The sequence below is a fragment of the Saccopteryx leptura genome, chromosome 5, assembly GCF_036850995.1.
Source record: "Saccopteryx leptura isolate mSacLep1 chromosome 5, mSacLep1_pri_phased_curated, whole genome shotgun sequence".
Lineage (NCBI taxonomy): Eukaryota > Metazoa > Chordata > Mammalia > Chiroptera > Emballonuridae > Saccopteryx > Saccopteryx leptura.
Window position 1 is genome coordinate 63,441,911 of NC_089507.1, and position 23,000 is coordinate 63,464,910.

The following is a 23,000-nucleotide window of genomic DNA, read 5'->3' on the forward strand; positions in this document are numbered from 1 at the left end:
GGAAGGGAGAGAGATTTACAACTTACATCACTCATAAAGTGTTATTATCGCTAATACAAAAAGAGGTCTTAATGATTCTAGAGGATAGAAGTACCTATAGAAAAATGGGCAAATGATATCATTCACAGAAAAGGAAAAGCAAATGCTTCTTAAATATATGGACAAAATTCTAAGTATTTAATAACACGCTCTACAGTGGGGCTATAGAAAAACACTCCCTTACTATATGGAATAAAAATTAGCACAGTGCCCAAGGAAAGGAATTTGGGTAATATCTAGACAGATTACATACACATTTACCAATTGACCCAGCAATTCCACTTCTACCAAAAATATACTAGCAAAAATATAAAATGATGTAGGCATAACACCAGTAACTGTAGCACTGTGATAGCAAAAGAGTGGAAACAACTTAAATGCCCAACCAAAGGAAGTGCAGAAAAAAACGACACATTCACAAAATGGAGCACAATACTGTCATAAAATAAATAAAAATGCTCTCAATATTGTTATAAAGCACTGATCCTCAGTCAGGAATGATTTTGTTTCCCAGAGGATATTTGGCAATGGCTGGAGACATTTTTGATTATCTAATAGATGTGCTACTGGCATCTAGTGGGTAGAGGCCAGGGATGCTGCTAAACGTCCTGCAATACACTGGACAGTCTCCCACAGCAAAGAATTATTTGTTTCATAGTGCTGCTATTGATAAAACCTGTCATAGAGTTAAGCTAAAAGATATATTGTTAAGTGAAGAAAGCAAATGAAGAGCATGTGTTACTGACACCACTCCTGCTCTTGGAACCTGACAAGATTGAATGAAAGCCTGCAAACCTGAGTGCCCTCCCCCTGGGAGCCATTTTCATATATGATGATGGACAGAGTAGTAATATGCCAGCAACTTTTGACTTTTATGATCATCTTACTGTAAGGAATCTGTGTTCCAAAACCAGAGGATGAATTGTGATATTGTGATATAATAAAAAATATTTTTTGGTCTTCATCACCAGTTCCTGACATAGAGCACCTAAACCCTTATATAATAATTTGTTCTCAGTGATAATAGGGAGAGGAGCATATTTTGTTATTCATAATACTCCCCCTCTGAACCACACCTGAGTTTATGCTAATAAGATGACTCTTGGAAGATGAGGGCTGGTTGCCAGAGGAACCAACTGTGTGGTTACAGGGCTGGAACCTTCAGCCCCACCCCCAACTGCCAAGGAGAGCTGCCCAATCACAAATGGCCAAAGATTTAATCAATGGTGCCTATGTAATGCAAACTACATAAAAACTTTGAATGACAGAATTCCGAGGGTTTCCAGTTCTACGAACACATGCTGGGAGGGTGGTATGCCTGGAGAGTATATGGAAGCTCTGTGCCCCCGCCCCATACCTTGCTTTATATCTCTCTTCCATTTGGCTGTTACTAGATCATTTGGTGTATAATAAACCAGTGATCCAGTAAGTTGAATGTTTTTCCCTGGGTTGTGTGGGCCATTCTAGCGACTTACTGAACTCAAGGAGGGGGAGTCAGAAGAACCTCCAATTTATTGTTGGTTAGAAGTACAGATGGCAACCTAGGTCTTGCAACTGTCATCTGAAGATGGGGGTGGGCTGGCACAGGGGGACTACTTATGAGACTGAGCCTTTAACCTGTGGGTGGAGAATTGCTTGGTGGAAAACCCACACATTTAGTGTCAGAAGTGTGGTGAGCAGACGAACACAATGATTCTTCATTTACAGTGTAATCAAATCCCTGAGAGGAAACATTCTTCTATATAGAAGAATCTTGCCTAATGAATGTAGAAGGAATGAAAAACTAAAGTCTCCATTTTGTAATCCCTAATTGAACAATGACTGTAGGGAATGATCACCAAATGGTATTAAAATTCTTGCATGAAAGATCAGTTAGAAACTGTAGCATATAAGGATCAGGTTGACAAAATTTGAACTCACTAATCAAAAAGAGAGCTAACCAATTATTTTGTGCTTTGTGAAGTGATGCAATAAGAAATACACAATATCAATTGTGAAACATTTTTGCCAAAAAATTAAACATGAATACCAGATCAGTGATGAGGCTGGTGAGTAAGCTTGGGAGGCTTGCCAGGTGACATGCCTCTGGTAGGCAGCCTGTGAAAAGGATGGGACAAAAGAGCAAGGGGGGGAAGGAGTCAGCCTTTCCTGGTGGTCACTCTGTGATGACATCAGGATCTCTTGAGCTAGCTGACATGGCAGCCGATGCAACAGGGCCCTGTGAGGGAAGGGATTGCATAGGGGCAATTTTTAAACCAACTTTGAGTTGAAGCAGGAGTCGCAGAATCTGCAGGTACCTGAGAGGTCTGCAGTCCAGCCCCTTGGGTCTCTGGTGCATTTTTCTGGGCCCCTCTTAGAGCCGAGGCATTGGGTTGGACCTTTCACATGGTGCTGATGTTTACAGTGTCCACTACCATCCTGGTTTCAGGCACACTCCTAAGCCATTTGGTTGGTTGGCTCACTGCATCCTTACAACCTGGGAGGTAGGTCCCAATTTTCCATTGGAAAAAACTAGAGGTAGAAAGTTGCCTGGCATTTTTCTTGTCTTTTTTTGGAAAGATCCCATCAAGTTTTAAAGGATACCTTGGAAAAAAAGAGGAGTCTTAGGGCATTTAAAGTGAGAATTTGAGCCAATGTTTTTAATGCCCTAGATCAGTGGTAGTCAACCTGGTCCCTACCGCCCACTGGTGGGCATTCCAGCTTTCATGGTGGGCGGTAGCGGAGCAACCAAAGTATAAATTAAAAGATAGATTTAACTATAGTAAGTTGTTTTATAAAGATTTATTCTGCCAAACTTAGCGAAAATCTGACATAAAGTACTTGGTAAGTAATTATTATTATATGCTTTAACTTGCTGTAACTCTGCTTTATATTATAAAATAAAGTTACTTCCCTACTTTATAAATCACCATTAATGTGGAACCGGTGGGCGGTTAGAAAATTTTACTACTAACAGAGATACAAAAGTGGGCAGTAGGTATAAAAAGGTTGACTACCCTTGCCCTAGATGATAAAAGTGAACCCTGACCACCATCATCCATGAAAACTTTATTAATAAATTCATTTGGAATTTAACAAATATAAATATACAGTGTCTGTCCTCATAGCAGAATCAGGTCCACCTGTAGTTCTGTAACCAGAACAAGCCATGTTTGTGCTACCTGTCACTACCAGCCAATAAGTAGAGACAAGGGTTGAATCTTATAATGAACTTTATTTAGGTGGTCAGCCAACTGAGAAGACGGGGCATCTATGCCTCCAAAGCCTGCCTTAACATTCACAGTGTATAGGCCTCTTTTATAAGGTGACCAGGGCTAGTTAGGGATGGGGAAAGGGATGTGGCTACATGTGCTTTCTCAGGCCCAGATCCTATTTTTTTTATAAATAAATTTTTATTAATGTTAATGGGGTGACATCAATTAATCAGGGTACATATATATTCAAAGAAAACATGTCCAGGTTATCTTGTCATTCAATTATGATGCATACCCATCACCCAAAGTCAGATTGTCCTCCGTCACCCTCTATCTAGTTTTCTTTGTGCCCCTCCCCCTCCCCCTTCCCCACTCCCTCCTCCCCTCCCATGACCCCTCCCCCCACCCCCGGTAACCACCACACTCTTGTCCATGTCTATTAGTCTCGATTTTCTGTCCCACCAATGTATGAAATCATGTAGTTCTTGGTTTTTTCTGATTTACTTATTTCACTCCGTATAATGTTATCAAGATCCCACCGTTTTGTTTTAAATGATCCGATGTCATTATTTCTTATGGCTGAGTAGTATTCCATAGTGTATATGTGCCACATCTTCTTTATCCAGTCTTCTATTGAAGGGCTTTTTGGTTGTTTCCATGTCTTGGCCACTGTGAACAATGCTGCAATGAACATGGGGCTGCATGTGTCTTTACGTATCAATGTTTCTGAGTTTTAGGGGTATATACCCAGTAGAGGGATTGCTGGGTCAGAAGGTAGTTCTATTTTCAGTTTTTTGAGGAACCACCATACTTTCTTCCATAATGGTTGTACTACTTTACATTCCCACCAACAGTGAATGAGGGTTCCTTTTTCTCCACAGCCTCTCCAGCATTTGCTATTACCTGTCTTGTTGAAAATAGCTAATCTAACAGGTGTGAGGTGGTATCTCATTGTAGTTTTGATTTGCATTTCTCTAATAACTAATGAAGATGAGCATCTTTTCATATATCTGTTGGCCATTTGTATTTCTTCCTGGGAGAAGTGTCTGTTCATGTCCTCTTCCCATTTTTTTATTGGATCGTTTGTTTGTTTGTTGTTGAGTTTTATGAGTTCTTTGTATATTTTGAATATTAGGCCCTTATATGAGCTGTTGTTTGAAAATACCATTTCCCATTTAGTTGGCTGTCTGTTTATTTTGTTGTCAGTTTCTCTTGCTGAGCAAAAACTTTTTATTCTGATGTAGTCCCATTCATTTATCTTTGCCTTCACTTCTCTTGCCTTTGGAGTCAAATTCATAAAATGCTCTTTAAAACCCAAGTCCATGAGTTTAGTACCTATGTCTTCCTCTATGTACTTTATTATGTCAGGTCTTATATTTAGATCTTTGATCCATTTTGAATTAATTTTAGTACAAGGGGACAAACTGTAGTTGGGTTTCATTCTTTTGCATGTGGCTTTCCAGTTTTCCCAGCACCATTTGTTGAAGAGGCTTTCTTTGCTCCATTGTGTGTTGTTGGCCCCTTTATCAAAAATTATTTGACCATATATATGTGGTTTTATTTATGGATTTTATATTCTGTTCTAATGGTCGGAGTGTCTGTTTTTCTGCCAATACCATGCTGTTTTGATTGTCGTGGCCCTATAATATAGTTTGAAGTCAGGCATTGTAATGGCCCCAGCTTCATTCTTTTTCCTTAGGATTGGGTTTTTATACTTCTATATAAATCTGATAATTTTTTGTTCCATTTCTTTAAAAAATGTCATAGGAATTTTGATGGGAATTGCATTAAATTTGTATATTGCTTTGGGTAATATGGCCATTTTGATTATATTTATTCTTCCTATCCAAGAACAAGGAATATTTTTCCATTTCATTGTATCTTTTTCGATTTCCTTTAACAATGCTTTGTAGTTTTTGTTATATAGGTCCTTTACTTTCTTTGTTATGTTTATTCCTAGGTGTTTTATTTTTTGTTGTTGTTGCAATGTGAAGGGGATTATTTTTTTAGTTTGTTTTCTAATATTTCATTGTTGGCATATAGAAAGGCTATGGACTTTTGTATGTTAATTTTGTATCCTGTGACCTTACTGTATCGGTTTATTGTTTCTAGTAATCCTTTTGTGGAGTCTTTGGGGTTTTCAATGTATAGGATCATATCATCTACAAAAAGTGATACCTTTACTTCTTCTTTTCCGATATGGGTGCCTTTTATTTCTTTCTCTTGTCTGATTGCTCTGGCCAGAACTTCTAGCACCACGTTAAAGAAGAGTGGAGAGAGCAGACAACCCTGTCTTGTTCCTGATTTAAGGGGGAAAGCCTTCAGTTTTGTGCCATTTAATATGATGTTAGCTGATGGTTTATAATATATGGCCTTTATCATGTTGAGGTATTTTCCTTCTATACCCATTTTGTTGAGTGTCTTAAACATAAACTTGTGTTGTATTTTATCGAATGCCTTTTCTGCGTCTATTGATAAGATCATGTGGTTTTAGTTCTTTGTTTTGTTGATATGGTGTATTACGTTAACCGTTTTACGTATATTGAACCAACCTTGAGATTCTGGGATGAATCCCACTTGATCATAATGTATTATTTTTTTAAAATGTTGTTGTGCCCTGGCCGGTTGGCTAAGTGGTAGAGCGTCGGCTTGGTGTGCGGAGGTCCCAGGTTCGATTCCCAGCCAGGGAACACAAAAAAAAGCGCCCATCTGCTTCTCCACCCCTCCCCCCTCCTTCCTCTCTGTCTCTCTCTTCCCCTCCCGCAGCCAAGGCTCCATTGGAGCAAAGATGGCCCGGGCGCTGGGGATGGCTCCTTGGCCTCTGCCTCAGGCGCTAGAGTGGCTCTGGTCACAACAGAGCGACGCCCTGGATGGGCAGAACATCGCCCCCTGGTGGGCAGAGCGTCGCCCCTGGTGGGCATGCTGGGTGAATCCCGGTCGGGTGCATGCAGGAGTCTGTCTGTCTCTCCCTGTTTCTAGCTTCAGAAAAATATAAATAAATAAATAAATAAATAAATAAATAAATAAATAAATAAAATAAAATATTGTTGTATTCGATTTGCCAGTATTTTGTTTAGTATTTTAGCATCTGTATTTATTAGAGATATTGGTCTGTAGTTTTTTTGTGTGTACATGCCGTTCTTGCCAGGTTTTGGTAGGAGGGTTATGTTGGCCTCATAAAATGTGTTTGGAAGTATTGCTTCTTCTTAAATTTTTTGGAAGACTTTGAGTAGAATAGGAACCAAGTCTTTTTTGAATGTTTGATAGAATTCACTAGTATAACCATCTGGGCTGGACTTTTATTTTGGGGGAGGTTTTTAATAGTTTTTTCTATTTCTTCCCTGCTAATTGGCCTGTTTAGGCTTTCTGCTTTTTCTTGACTCAGTCTAGGGAGGTTGACTCAGTCTAGGAAGAAATTTATTAATTTCTTCTAGATTGTTAAATTTGGTGGCATATAGTTTTTCATAGTATTCTACAATAATTCTTTGTATATCTATGATGTCTGTGGTGATTTCTCCTCTTCCATTTTGGATTTCTCTTTTTTCCTTGGTGAGTCTTGCCAAGAGTTTGTCAATATTGTTGATCTTTTTAAAGAACCAGCTCCTTGTTTTATTAATTTTTTCTATAGTTTTTCTGTTCTCTATTTCATTTATTTCTGCTCTGATTTTTATTATCTCCTTTCTTCGGCTGGTTTTGGGTTGTCTTTGTTCTTCTTTTTCTAGTTCCTTAAGGTGTGAAGTTAAGTGGTTCACTTGAGCTCTCTCTTGTTTGTTTATATAGGCCTAAAGTGATATGAACTTCCCTCTTATTACTGCTTTTGCTGCATCCCATAGATTCTGATATGTCGTATTGTCATTTTCATTTGTCTGTATATATCTTTAGATCTCTGCGCTTATTTATTCGTTGACCCATTCAGTTTTTAGAAGTATGTTGTTTAGTTTCCACATTTTTGTGGGTTTCTTCCCCTCTTTTTTACAGTTGAATTCTAGTTTCAAGGCTTTATGATCAGAAAATATGCTTGGTACAACTTCAATTTTTCTGAATTTGCTGATGTTATTTTTGTGGCCCAACATATGGTCATTTCTTGAGAATGTTCTATGTATACTAGAGAAAAATGTATACTCTGTCGCTTTGGGATGAAGTGTCCTGTAGATGTCTATCATATCTAGGTGCTCTAGTGTTTTGTTTAAACCAATATATCTTTATTGATTTTCTGTTTGGATGAACGATCTAGAGCCGTCAGCGGTGTATTGAGGTCTCCAAGTATGATAGTATTTTTGTCAGTTTTTGTTTTTAGGTCAATAAGTAGCTGTCATATATTTTGGTGCTCCTTGGTTTGGTGCATATATATTAAGAAGTGTTATGTCTTCTCGATTCAGTATCCCTTTAATCATTATAAAATGACCATTTTTTATCTCTGAGTACTTTTTCTGTCTTGTTGTCTGCATTATTAGATATGAGTATTGCTACACCTGCTTTTTTTTTGGATGTTATTTGCTTGAAGTATTGTTTTCCAGCCTTTCAGTTTAAATTTGTTTTTATCCTTGTTGCTTAGATGTGTTTCTTGTAGGCAGCACAAGAAACTGCTACTCTCTGTCTTTTTATTGGTGATTTTAATTTATTTACATTTAGTGTAATTATTGACACTTGTGGGTTCCCTATTGCCATTTTATAACTTGCTTTCTGTTAGTTTTGTACTTTGTTTGATTCTTCTCTTTTGTTATTTTATCATTTGTTTTTATTTGTTTGTATTCCATACTTCTTTCCTCTGTTGCTAACTTTTTTAAATCATGTGCTTCTGTGGTGGTTTTCTCAAGGGTGGTTACCATTAAGTAATGAAAAGTGTACCTACCATATTCATTGTAGTACCCTCTCTTATGAGTCGTTTCTGTACTTCATCATCCTTTGCTACTGTTAATCCCCGTCCTCTCCCCCTTTTTTTGGTTTTTGTTGTCACAGTTTAAATTTGGTTTTATGGTGTTCTTCTTGGAGCTTTTATTTGTGGTTTTGTTTTGTTTTGTTCTTTGAATCTGGTTGGAAAACCCCCTTTAGTATTTCCTGGAGTGGGGGTTTTCTGATGATAAATTCCTTCATCATTTCTGTATTTGTGAATGTTTTTATTTCTCCTTCATATTTGAAGGATAGCTTTGATGAGTATAGCATTCTTGGCTGAAAGTTTCTCTCTTTCAGGACTTTAAATATTGGGGTCCACTCTCTTCTAGCTTGTAGTTTCTGTTGAGAAATCTGATGATAATCTAATAGGCCTTCCTTTATATGTTGTATTCTTTTCCCTGGCTGCCTTCACAATTTTTTCTTTGTCATTGGTTTGTGCCATTTTCATTATGATGTACCTTGGAGTAGGTTTGTTGCGGTTAATAAAACTTGGTGTTCTGTTTGCTTCTTGAATTTGAGGCTTTAGTTCTTACCACAGGCTTGGGAAGTTCTCATCTATTATTTGTTTGAATATATTCTTCAATCCATTTTCTCTCTCTTCTCCCTCTGATATACCTATTATTCTTATGTTATTCTTTTTGATGGAGTCAGACAATTCCTGTAGGGCTTTCTCATTTTTTTAAATTTTTGAGTCTCTCTCTTCTTCTCTCTTTTGTGCCTGAAGTTGCTTGTCTTCTATGTCACTTATTCTACCTTCTATCTGGCCTGTTCTGTTAGCTAAGCTTGTTACCTTGTTTTCCAGTTTATGAATTGAGTTTTTCATTTCTGTTTGATTTGTTTTTATAGTTTCAATTTCCTTGGTAATACATTCTTTGTGTTCGTTGAGTTGTTTCTGAGCTGTCTAAATTGCCTTTCTGTGTTTTCTTGTATATCTCTGAGTATTTTTAGGATTTCTATTTTAAATTCTCTGTCATTTAGCTCCAAGGTTTCCAATATATTAAATTTTTTCTCCATAGATTTTTTTACATCTATCTGTGCTACTTCTCTATCTTTTGTATCCATAATATTTGATTTCCTTTTTCTTAATGGCATCTGAGGGTGGTCTTGCTAATAGCACTAATGAGAATTAATAAAGAATAAAAAGTAAAAAAAAAAGTTTAAAAAAATTTGGAAAAAAAAGACAAAAAAAACAATAATAATTTATTATTCCCCCCCCTTTTCTTTCTTCTCTTCCCCTCCTCTCCCCTCCTCCTTAGAAAAATATTGTGATGAACTGTGAATTATATTATGCTAAATGGAACAAAAACTGCCTATAATGGAGGGCCTGAGTTGGGGGTAAGTGTTCAAGGGGCAAAAAAGGAAGTTGGGACCCACAAAATGCAAAAAAGGAAAAAATTTGGGTCAAGTATAAAATGATTTGCTTGTAAGTGATGGTCAACTAAGAGATATAATGAGAGGGATAAGGGGGAAACAGGAAAAAGGAAAAAAAATAACTATTGTATTAAGTGGAGCAAAAACTAAATAGAATGGAGATCCTGGGTTGGGAGGAATGTTAATGAGTTAAAAAGCAAAGTAAAAAGCACCCAAAATGCCACAAAACAAACAAACAAAAAAAAATTTGAGTCCCAAATTAAATAATTTGTTCATGATTGAGGATTGAATGAGAGTAAAAGTAAAAGGAGAAAAGAAGAAACTAATAGAGAGGGAGAAGTAAGAAAAAGGGGAAAAGGAAAAGAAGAAAAAAGAAAAAAAACAAAAAGAGAGAGAGAGTTAAGGGTTTTGGAGTGTAACCCTCATGGAGAGTAAGGAAGAAGAAAAGAAATAAAATGTAACACTTATGGGTAGTGTAGTTCAAGAAGAGGACAGAATAAGAAGGGCAGAGAATAAAAGGACCAAGGTGGAGGAAATAGAAATAATAATAATAATAAAGGCAAGAACATGAAAGAAACAAAAAAATAGTGGAACAAGTTATAAAGTCTGTGGATTTTTCTTGATTTTGAGAGGTTAACTTCTTCCTTTTTCTTTCCTCTCCCTCTTCCTGGTAGGTGACTCTGTACCCCAGACTCTGCCCCTGTGGCATGTTTAGGTAGAGATTTGCAGTTGATGAGACTCTACGGCGATGTCATATATTAGGCTTCAGTCTCATTGGTAGTCAAGGCTTGTTAGCATTTGCAGGCTCCAACAATGAGAGAATTTGTTTTCCCAGAGCCTCTCTCCTAGTCTTTCCTTCCTGAATTAGAAGCCTGATGATCCAGCTATGAGGCTGCTGCTGCCTCTGCTTGGGGAGTAAGAGGCTCAAAGAGCTGGCAAATCCCCACTCTATCCCCACTCAACGCAGGGCTCTGGGTAAGGCTCTGGCAGTCAGAGCCGCCAGCATAATCAGGCGGGCTGGGAGCCAATTGCTCTCAAGGTGAGTTTCTATGAGCCTCCAGACCTGTTCAGCATGCCTAGCACTCTGTGGGACCACTCTCCCATGGCTTTCCGCACTTTGTAACCTGTTTGTGCTGGGAAGAAGATGCCCTAGTCACTGCCTGCAGTACAGGAGGTCTTAACATCTGCCAAGTCCCTCTTTTTAATGTATATCCTTGAGTATGAAAGCTCTGCCAATCAGAAGTTGCCCCCACCCGTTTAGCAAGAGGCACTAAAAAATATCATGCCTCTTGTCTTAGATTGCTGAACTGAGAGAGATCTTGTCAATTAGAGCTGTGTAGGTCAGTTGGGAGGTGAGCAGACTGTGAGTTAAGCTAATTTCAGCAATTGGATCTGCCAATCTGCTCCAGAAAGGACTGGAAGCTGCCCGCGCACCCTCCCCCAAAGCTTGATTGTTAGCTTGAATGGCTGGGTAAGGCGCCCTGCCCGCCCAGAGAAGCTCAGGCGTAGGGAAGTTCGCTTTGGCGCACTCTCCGTGCGCAGCTGGCAGCTGCTGCTTGCGGTGCACGCGTTTGCTCGTGTGGGCTGATTCACCACAGGCACACTTTTTCCTCGGCTTGAACAAACGTGCATGCCACAGCCTAGCTTCCTCCACTCCCTTAGCCCCCCCCGACTCTCAGTTCCAAGTGAAAGCAGCCTTTGCTCAGGTTAGTGAGGAAGGCAGAGTGCTCCTTTGTCTGACTTATTTCCTTCAGGGTTGATTATATATTTAGTCAATTTTCACTCGATCCTACCTTTGCCTTCAGTGTGTGGAACTCCCGGACGCTCCAAGGATAGATTTTTCTGTCTCTGGTTGATGAACTTGTTGAAATTTTGGGGAGATTTGTCGGTCACGTTCCTCACGGCGTCATTTCTCTGACGTCACTCATCCTATTCTTTATTAGGCCTTGGCTTGCTTGCTATCCTTGGAGATAAGACTCATGGCTTTGTTACTTTCCTCAAGAACTTGGATTGGGTCCAATTGTTCTGAGGTCAGGACTGTGAACTTTTCTATCTGGTCTGGTTTTCAAGGCCTGATATCCAGGCTAGGGGACTATCTAGCTGGCATCCCTATGCCTAGGGAAAAAAACTTATAGACAATTCTACAATACAGACTGTAAGATTAATGTGTCAGGAATATGTCTACTGTCTATCATCTTAAAGTTCCATTGGATAGGCAATTTCTCATCAATGAACTAAATGCATTTGAAGAACCAAAGGATAATACCTCTTTTATATGGGATTTTAGCTCACTTCTTGCATGAACTAAGGATGGCATTCAGAATACATTTCTGAAAGGATCTTCTCTTTGGCCTCCAAATCCACATCTTGGTAGACAACCTCATGGAAGAAAGCAAATGGGTAACCACTGAAGAAAAGAGAAAGGGGAAAAATACTAATATTGAAGATCTTCATATTTCTCAAACCTTGAAGAAATGACGTTTCCATTTGGGACATATTTTGTATTAAAATTATCATTTTGCTTCTACTGGAATATTTAATTAATATATAGAGAGAAAATATTCTTTTAATTTTTCTATAAGAAAAAGGGTTTATTTTATTACATGGAATATGTGGAATCAGCATAGAGAAACAGGCTTTGAGAGAATACCAGAAAATATCTTTTAAAAGATGGCATTGTTTAACCTCCACGTGACCTTCAGTTATGCAATTATAAGATTAGCTATGAAAGGGACCACCCCTAATTATTTGTGTTCTGAAAGTCTTATTAAATGTCAGTTCTTATTCTTGGTATAGAAAAAATAGTAAAAGCTATTATAATGCTATCTCTAAAATGTTGCTTTGAGGCCCGGGCTGAATAGCTCAGTTGGTTAGAGCATTATCCTGATTCACTAAGGTTGTGGGTTCAATCCCATGGTCAAGGCACATAAGAATCAACCAATGAATATGTTAATATTAGTATATGCCACAACCAACTTATCTTTCTCTCTCTCTCTCTCTAAAATTCAATTAAAGCGACTTCTCTGGCCCCCATCTCACAGACCAGAGAACATCATCCAGGAAGCACTCTAAAATACAGCTTTTGCTTATCCACAAAATAAATAAATAAATAAATAAATAATTTTTAAAAAATCAATTTAAAAATTTTAAATATTGCTTTGATATTTATTAAGATATTTTTTATAATGTAAAATCTACAGAATAATTTTACTAGAAACTGTTACAGTAGACAGCAGCTGGTTGGCAACAGTCATAAGGTGTATTCAGAACAAAACTGCATAGGCACTTGTACAGTGACAACATTTAGCTTAAACATCATCCCCAGGGGAAGGGATAAGGGCTGCAGTCAGCAAAACTGGCATTCTCTTTAGGGTATTGATTCTGTGCTACTTTTGACAATTATTGAAACTTTTGATTTTACATTCGCTGTTATTCAGCATTTAGTCCTTAGGGATTAACCAAGAGTTTTTATCTGAATATAGAAAATTATCAAAGAAATCCCCTTAACCCATACTTTATTAGTCAAAGAATTTTGAGAGGCCCTATTGGTTAGCTAACATTACCTGTATAGTTGTAGAACTATTATAAGGGCTTATTTCCATTTTTTAAATGAAATCTGTAGTATCTGATTGTAGTGATGAATTCTATTCACCACTACATGTGGGAATGTAAATATCTGAATTTTTCTCAGAGGACTTGGTTTACATCCAAAGATGTTGGCAGTGGACACTAAGTTTACCTGAGGAATTGCATCATGCAGCACTAGATTAAGAAAAAATGCTGAGTTTAGCATTTTGAATACCAATACAAAATTATCAAAACAGAAGCTAAACAGAATTGTCACATATGATCCATTGTGGTTTTGTTTGCATTATTCTGTACTGTGGCAACTTTTATACTTTTGATATATTGCTTAATAAAAAAAAAATTAACAACAACAAAAAGTTGGATTAGTGCTTCTCAAATGGGACAATTTTGCCCCCAAAGAAATGAGGCAATGTTTGGAGACATTTCTGTTTGTCACACTAGCGGCTGATGCTATTGGTATCTATTGTAGTAGGTAGAGACCAAGGATGCTGTTAAATGTCCTGCAATGACAGGACAGCCCCCATGGCAAGTAATTATCCAGTCCGTTGTTAATAGTGTTGAGACTGAGAACCCTGTTTGGGTTTACTACAAGAAATATAGGACCGACGGTGCACATCAACCAAATATAATCTGCAAACCTTGCTTGAATCCTGAATTAACAAACCAATTACAAACAGACATTTATTATCCAGAGAAATATGAACACGGACTGAATATTGAGGGACTGTTCATTTCTTAGGTACATTAGTATATAGTATTGTGCTTATGCTAATAGAAAAACCCTTATCTGTTGTTAGAAATAGACACTGAAGTATTTACAGATGAGATAACATGATATCTTGGACTTACTTTCAACTGAAGTAGCTGGGAAGGAAGTGGACAGGGATGATTGGTCATAATTGATCTGCACTGAAGCTGGATGATAGATATAGTTTCTTCTACCTTGGTGTATGTTTAAAAATAGAAAAATAAATAAAGTGTTTGAATAAAAATTTTAATTAGAAACTTTTCACATGTACACAAAACGTAAATTATTTTTGGAAAGTTACCTAACTGGGATGTTGCTCTTTCCAGAAACAATGAATCCACAAAGTTTAATACCAAGATTCTAATTTCCTATACTGTGGTGAGAATGTCTCAAATTTTTCCACCAAAGCACCTTTTAAGGCACGTGTTATGGTATGTATAGTTTACTTTAATATCCTTTAGTACAGACTGTATGTTAGTTACAATTACAGTCATGGGGTGGGATATTGCCCTAATCAGAAACCCACACTCTGGGAATGATTAGCTAGACAAAAGTCATGCACTAAAGGTAATGACTTAAAAGATCTTCAGTCAGTATTTTCTACCTTCCATGCCAGAGTTTTCTGAATCGACATAATGTTAGAAGTGGGTTTTCACCACCAATTGTGGAGTGGCTAGTTAATTGATAAAATGGAGCTTTTGGCGGGGGATTGGTAGCAGTGGAGAAATGTTTATTGGCTATATTATTTTATAGGCACTCTCTATGCTTGCTAAAACAGCAGGTAAGACTCTAGGGAGCCCTGGAATCTTTATCCTTAGGAATGGGGCCCTAGGCGAGATCCTAAAATAATGTTTGTAGGACAGGTTTAGGATTGTTTTGTGCCTGTTTGCAGAAGGATCTCTATAAGTAGCAGAAATTGGTCTAAAACTTGTTCTCCTAGTAACCTGATACAAGGCTAAAAGAGAGTATTTAACCTTCATTACCACTAACTACTCCCAAGACAAAAATAAAAATAAAAGCCCAATAGTTGTGCACACCAAACTGGCTTGAGTCAGTTCTCAGTAGCAGAAAAATGTAAATGACTTACCAGAATAGATGAGTCCCAGCCCACCATAAAGGCAAAGTTATCCTGAAATCACCTGTCTCATCTTTAAAATTCATGTAAATCCGGTATATTACTCTATATCACACATCCCCAAACTACGGCCCGCAGGCCGCATGCGGCCCCCTGAGACCATTTATCCGGCCCCCCGCCGCACTTCCAGAAGGGGCACCTCTTTCATTGATGGTCAGTGAGAGGAGCACTGTATGTGGCGGCTTTCCAATGGTCTGAGGGACAGTGAACTGGCCCCTGTGTAAAAAGTTTGGGGACCCCTGCTGGGTAGACTATTAGATTGGCAACTCCCAAATGAATCCTGCCTTCAGAATTCAAATGCTTTCATAGGCTGGGCTACATGACTTATATTGGCCAATGAGTCACTGGCAACTATAATGCAAGCAGAAGCTTGATAAGTGATTTCACAATGGGAACTGTCCTCTTAGAATGTTCTCTCTTGGTGCCTTGAGCCACCGTGTAAAAAGGCCCAGCTATCCTAACGAAGAGACCATGTGGAAAGAGAAAGAGAGTTACATGGCTAGCCACCAGCTCTTGCAGCCCTTATAGCTGAGGCACCAGACATGCGAGTAAAAAAGATATCTAAAATATTCCAGCTCCAGTGTGGACAACAGAACAACCCTGCTGAGCCCAATCTCACTTGCAGAGCTTTAAGAAATAACCTTTAGGGAATTGTGCCGAATTTATCTTGTGGCTTGATATATCTCTTGGAACAATGTGAAACATCTCTCTAAGCTCCAGCACTGTATGGCCAGGGTGGCCGTAGCCATGGTCATGCAGGTTCTCATTAGATTTGGGCAGACAGTTAAGGAACTGTGGAGCCAGAAAATGGTTTATTTTCTGTTTATTAGAGTCTCCTAACAGCGGACCAGCAAACAGGCAGGGCTCCCAAGCCCCTTAGCATTCCAGACTCACCCGGACTCACAGGCACCTACCAGCCTCAGCAGTCCCCAGCCAAACAGGCTGGGCAGAAATCTCAGGGCTCCCAAGTCTCTCAATAACTCCCTCTTTTTCTCTCCAGCCAAAACAGGCTGGGGCAAAAACAAACAAACAAACAAACAAAAAGTCTTCTCCAGCAAACAGTAGCAAACAATGGCTCCTCCCAAGCAGGAAGGCAATCCGCAATTTGCAGTCTGCCTCCCTGAGGGCAAGCACTCGCAGCCTTTCACAGACTACACACACACACACACACACACACATGGCGCTGCCCTGCGCCAATGCAAAATACAAGCAAGCAAACCTAAACACACTTGTTTCACACTTGAAACACATTGGTTTGCCCAACAACCAACAACCACCATCAATATCATAGCTCTATTACTCTAATCCTGCAAGTAACTTTAGAAACTAAGGAAAAGTAAAGAAAAGAAGAAACAATGAGTGTAAGATGCAAATTATCTTTGCAGTCCAGCTCCTCATTGTTTAGAAACCATCACAGATACAAGGAAGAATACAAGAATTCAAAGAGAGACTATGAATGAGACCAAACCAGGTAAAATTCCTACATGCTCTAGAGATGTTCTTTACTACTTTCTGGACAACAGGATCCCTTCTATCTGTTTGTCTAGGCAATTTAGGTCTTTTGAAGGTGGGTTGAAAGTCAAGTGGAACATTTGAAAAAGTGGTCAAGGAAAAGGCAATATGCTATTATTGGAATGAATTATAAGAGAAATAATGATACTGATAAGACACTGTATCTCTATTAAAGTATGCATATTCCCAAAGTACAACTCTGTCTGACAACCCAAGCATTACGCTAAGCATCCTGGATACAAAAGCTGCCACTGTACCTGTAAGCCCACCAGCTCCTGAGTCCAAGTCTACCATTATAAAGTGACCTCATTCAGGATCAATCAAGGATTGACTTAGAAATTGAAGAGACTGAACCTGTATGTTGAGGATATCAGCACTAATATTGACGTAAGATGGAAAAAGATAAAGGATTAGCTATTCTACAGTCTACTCCCTAGTGGATATTTCTGGAGAAAAGTGAAAAAATAAGCACTGCAGTGAGATATTTTCATACTTAAAAAATAAAATCCATTTAAAAACAAAATACAGTGGTATCCTGAGATACGAATTTAATTCATTCTGTAACAGAGCATGTAAGTCAGTCAACTCGTATATCAAACTGCCGACACTGGACCCATGCACCAACGGCCAACTAGCTGCAGCTTTCCAAATCACAACTCATATCTCAGAATTTCACTCAGATCTCAAACAAAAATATGGACCAAGTTGCAGCTCATGTCTTAAAAAAAAAAAAATTTGTATGTTGGTCTGTTCGTATCTCAAGGTACTCTGTAGTTATTAAAGAATGTTTGTTGATATTTCCATCTGTCATAATAGAAATCAGCCAAAATTGTTGATACTTATTTCTTCTTTAGGTTTTTAAAAGATTTTCATGTGGTATGATCCAAATCAGTCACTTTCCAGATAAACAGGTTATCTGGGCCATGCTCTCTGCTTTTTGTATGTTAATAGATCTTTCAATTACCTGAGGGACAACAGGATAAGGCAATATATATATATTTTTTATTGTAAAAATTGAGGAATGTAAGACTAGAGAAAAGATAAAATCTGACCTCTGAAGGGCCAAGGACCTCTATGAATGGTCACAGTATTTCCAGAAGATCAAGTTATATAATATGTCAGATAATAATGTGACATCCCTAACCTCCAACAATGGTGAGTTGGGCAAATGGTCCTATATAGGCACACATACCCACAGAGAAAACTAGACAAAAGAAATTTTGCATTTGTTCCCATCTGCATCTCTCAGATCAGACTGTTCAAAATTCCACTGGGCAAACTGAGGCACCTGAACAGACTTCTACCATTATTTCAGTACTCTTATTTTCTCTTAGGAAATTTTTGTTGCCACTTATTTTCAAAGTATTGTATAGCTATTAAAGGATTTCTTTATAGCAGCAGAAACCAAATGGTTAAAACCATGAAAATGTAACAAAACAAAAGACTGATGTCAATGGTCCTTACATTGCTGAATTTGTACACCAATAAATATACATCATACTAAAAGCATTTGTACCAAAAAATAGACAGTAATAGAAACATAGGTACAGACTGATATTTTATTAGCGGGCTAAATATTTGCTATTGATTAAATGATGATCCTAACTGGAAAAATCATGCAAAGAGCATATTCTAATAATAAATATATCCATCTAGAAAAGGAATTTAAACAAGTGTTTTCCATCCACCGTTCTGTGGACTGGTCCACCAGAAATTTCATGCTGGTCCAGGAAACAGTTAACTGTTTACAGACCCAATGATTATAGACCCAATGATCTTAGTCAAATTCGCTTATGCTCAGGGCAATTTCTTCCTTAGCAGTCCCTGAAATAATTCTTCTATTTTCACTAGTCCCCAAGTATAAAATAGTTGAAAACCATAGATTTAAACAACTGTGGAACTTGAGAAGTAACACATTCTCTTACCTTGAGATATTTGAAGATGTATACAGTCTAATCAATGGATAGATGGTAATCATAGCACAAGAATCAGAACATACAAAAATATAGTAATGTCCTATTATCTTTTCAATATTGACCCTACAAAGATAAATTATTATAACTATATTCAAAGAAAAAAAGAAAGAGACCTATTTGAGGGTACACGTCAAGCTCCTGTGTTCCCAGAAGGTTTGCATTGACAGAAAAATAGCATGACTTCCACACAATAAAGGTATCACATGAATAAAGATTTCCACGTAAGTAAACAAAATGAAATTAGTAAACAAACAGGACAGAGTTACAGTCTACTCCTAAATTGGCTTTCATCAATTTTTTGTTTATCTTAGGAACTTCTCCTGTTCTCTAATTCTAGGTCTGAAGAGAATCTAAGGTACAATTATTTTCAGTGATTCTCGAAACTAAAAATGTAAGCCATCATGTGCATTTTTCCATAAGCAAGTATCATAATGGGTTTAAATGTTTATCTGAATTAGTTTTGGTCTTTCTCCAATGAGCACTAAAACCAAATGAATAAGTAAACAACCTGTAACATATGCAAGATGCGAGAAATATGCAAAGGGGAGAGATGATGTGCGAATCAGGCAGGTAAAGATAAACTGAGCTGGGTTCATACACTGCTAAAAAAAGTAATAATAATGGCCACGAAAGTCCATGAATCACATTCACTTTAACAGACAGACTGGAAAGTGGAACTATGAATAAGTGGGCTGTTCTCAAATATGTCCTATTATTTTCCAGAATCATTAAAATGAGATTGAATTGTTATGGATTTTTCATGAGGCAGCATTATCCTGCTGCTGGAGCTGCCATCTAATAAAACCAGTGATTTGCAACACAGGAATACTTCACACCAAAGGAGGTGTCTGCTAATTTATCACACCAGCAAACTCATTGTTTTACTTGAGAGAAAACCTTTATGGAATACCTAGAGAGCTCACAGATAAAAATGTACATTTTCTTGTCCTTAATTTTTAACATAATGTAAAGGCTCTTTCTCTATTTGTCTAATTTATTTTCTAGTGTTTTTACAACCACATGGTTTGTCCATTTGCTGGTTTGTGCCACTGTTTAGTTTGTTACTTCTTGGGATGGAAAGCCCCAAGTCTCAGGTAAGACCTATATGGCTTTGGAGGATCCACACATGATCTAAGGATTTGGCTGATTGGGTGTTGTTTAAATACCATCTTTGGGTCAGAAGGGTCCCAAAAATACTAATCCCTCTACTCACATATTCTCTTAGTAAACCTTTATGAATTGGGGTACAGGACCTCCTGGCCATGTTTAATTCTCTTGCAGGCACTTAGATTTCACCATTTTGCTTTGTGCAATGCCCACCTTAATAACCCATGAAAAATAATATTCAGAAATCTTATTTTGATGACTTAATTTACCAAAAGTTCCTATGTTACCTCGTCTTGGAGTTATTTCCAAGCCAGAGGTGCCTGCATAAAACAAGTGTCTCTAAATAGTCTTCCCTGCAGTTGTACTTTAAAAATGTTTGGATTTGTACTTAGAAATAAATTTATTCCCCAATTTTGGAGATATATTCTAGATAGAGATCCCATGCACGATTTTAAAACACAACCCACTTCTATGTTGAGTACAGAAAAGTCTCCAATTAGAAATCACACTAGAAAATGTTAACAAGAATAATTAGAGCTATGAGTTGTGTATCAATAACTGGCTGCTCAAAGATTTGACCAAAGGGGAAAAAATTAAAGTTAGAAATTGTGGCAATGTAACCTGAAAAGATTTTTAATCTGGTCAGTCCTTTATGAACACCACTAATATAAAAGGAAAGAGGTGTGGCCATATGCAAATAATGTATCATCAAAATTCATATTTATTTGCTTATTGCTAAAAATTTAAAAATACACTGGGATTCAGAGATAAGTGCTAAATATTGGCTTGTTAAATTAAGAAATAGGCCTTAGCCGGTTGGCTCAGTGGTAGAGCGTCGGCCTGGCGTGCAGAAGTCCCAGGTTCGATTCCCGGCCAAGGCACAGAGGAGAAGCACCCATCTGCTTCTCCACCCTCCCCCTCTCCTTCCTCTCTGTCTCTCTCTTCCCCTCCCGCAGCCAAGGCTCCATTGGAGCAAAGATGGCTCGGGCGCTGGGGATGGCTCCTTGGCCTCTGCCCCAGGCGCTAGAGTGGCTCTGGTCGCGGCAGAGAGACACCCCGGAGGGGCAGAGCATCGCCCCCTGGTGGGCGTGCCGGGTGGATCCCGGTCGGGCACATGCGGGAGTCTGTCTGACTGTCTCTCCCTGTTTCTAGCTTCAGAAAAATACAAAAAAAAAAAATTAAGAAATAACAGGAAGCTGAAAGCAATAAAATGGAGAATCAGAGAATGCCCAGTGATGGGCTAGAAAGATGGGCCAAATTTTTTTAAGATAAATTTTATTTTATTTTATTTTGTGTGTGTGTGTGTGTGTGTGTGTGTGTGTGTGTGTGTGTGATGTGTGTGTGACAGAGAGAGACAGAGACAGAGAGGACAGATAGGAACAGACAGACAGGAAGGGAAAAAGATGAGAAACATCAATTCTTCATTGCAGCACCTTAGTTGTTCTTTGATTGCTTTCTCATATGTGCCTTGACTAGGGTCTACAGCAGAATGAGTGACCCCTTGCTCAAGCCAAAAACCTTGGACTCAAGCCAGCGACCTTGGGCTTCAAGCCAGCGACCTTTGGGCTCAAGCCAGTGATCATGGGGTCATGTCTATGATCCCATGCTAAAGCCAGCAATCCCGCACTCAAGCTGGTGAGCCTGCACTCAAGCCAGTAACCTCGTGGTTTCAAACCTGGGTCCTCTGTGTCCCAGTCCAACACTCTATCCACTGCGCCACTGCCTAGTCAGGCTTAAGATGAGTTTTCTAAACTCAGGTTTAAAGTTGCTAGAAAAAAGCTCAGGGCAGGTGCAATATGATTTAATAGCCATACATGTTGAACAATCTGGAATAGTTGTTGCTTACTCACTCAGTGATTCATCTGTACCATTTAGCAGTTCTGCAATAACTGAAGCAGAGTCCAGAGCAAATGCATCTTCCTTGATTATGACCCTAAGGATGCAACTTCATCCTGAGACCTGAACCCAACCATCAGCCAGAGGTAGGCTCGAATTTGGGATACCATGTGTCCAGACCTAGTTAGCAAAGAGGCTCTCTGTGGAAGCTGTGGTTAGAGTAAACACTCTACTCTGTTGTTTGCATTTTCTCTTCCACCCCTATTGATCTTTCTCTGAGCTAGCAGTTCAAACTGTCACGGTTATTTAATCAGTTACCAAAAATATGGATTACAACAAAAGTGTTTATCTAATTATCATTTTTTCCTTGTAATTCTTAATCTTGACCCATGATAGGCTAAGGGTTAGCTATAAAAACATTGAAGATCTATCCTGCCCCTTGGAGATCAGAGTATCAAAGAATGTGAGTACCGGGTGCAGGTAGGCACTAATTGAGTGAGTAACTCAGAGACCATGTTTCCAGTGCCAGCCAGTGAAAAAAAACAGTCTTTGTGAACTTTATGTTATAGTGGAAGACAGATAATAAAGATAAGTAAGTAAAATATATAGTCCAGTAGAAAGTTAACAAGTTCTCTAGCAGATGCTATCAGTGCCCTCTGCAGATTCCCTGGGACTCATTGTTCCCATGTACCCTGACCCCAGGGCTCCAACTGTGAACTCGTGCAAAGCAGAGGGCTTTCTCACAGAGACTGGAATTGCTGGGAAGTTCAAGTCCCAACCATTAACAGCCCCTCTCAACCAAGGACGGCAGATGAGAGGTGGTAAATAAACACTCCAACTTATTTGTGCTTCAGACATACTCCAAGGCATATCCAACTCATATCTATGCAGTCTCCCAGCAATCCCTAGCAGAACTGAGTCCCATTTGCCCACAGCACTAACCAGCTGATTGCCACACCCTGCATTTATTTTCTTCCCTTCCCTGTCTCACTCTCCCACATCCCACTGGCCTATGGGACAATCTCACATAGAAACCTCTTGCACTCAAATCCTTGTCTATGATCCTGCTTTTGGGCAAGACATGTGTAATAGAAAACATGATACAGAGAACAAGGGAATGAAACTTTGGGTGGGATGAAATTCAGGGTGAATGATTGGAAAAGACTTCACTGAAAGTGTTTTGAAAAGACTTGAATAAAGGTGGGTTATTGTAGTTCCAAAACAGGGTCACCACCAAGCCTATTCACACCATGTTACATCCAGAAACATCGTGAAGCATTTGTTCAGCTTGATGGTTTTTTCCCCCCCTCTCTGATGTTTGAAAATAAAGTGTTCATCCCTAGTAATTTGGTGAGGGTTGGATTTTCACTGCCAGAAGCAAAATATTGATTTTTCTTCATGGAATTTTGATATAAATATATGTAAAGCCCTTAGGGCATCTTGCCCTCTTATACTTATTATAAGATGCCTCGTCAACTGTCTCAGCTCAAGGCCACAAAACTGACTCAATGCTGAGACGTCCTCTCAGAGGAATTCTCAACAAAATTTTATGAGTGCAGATATGAACGTGGTGGGGATTCATGTCACTTTCACTTACAGCC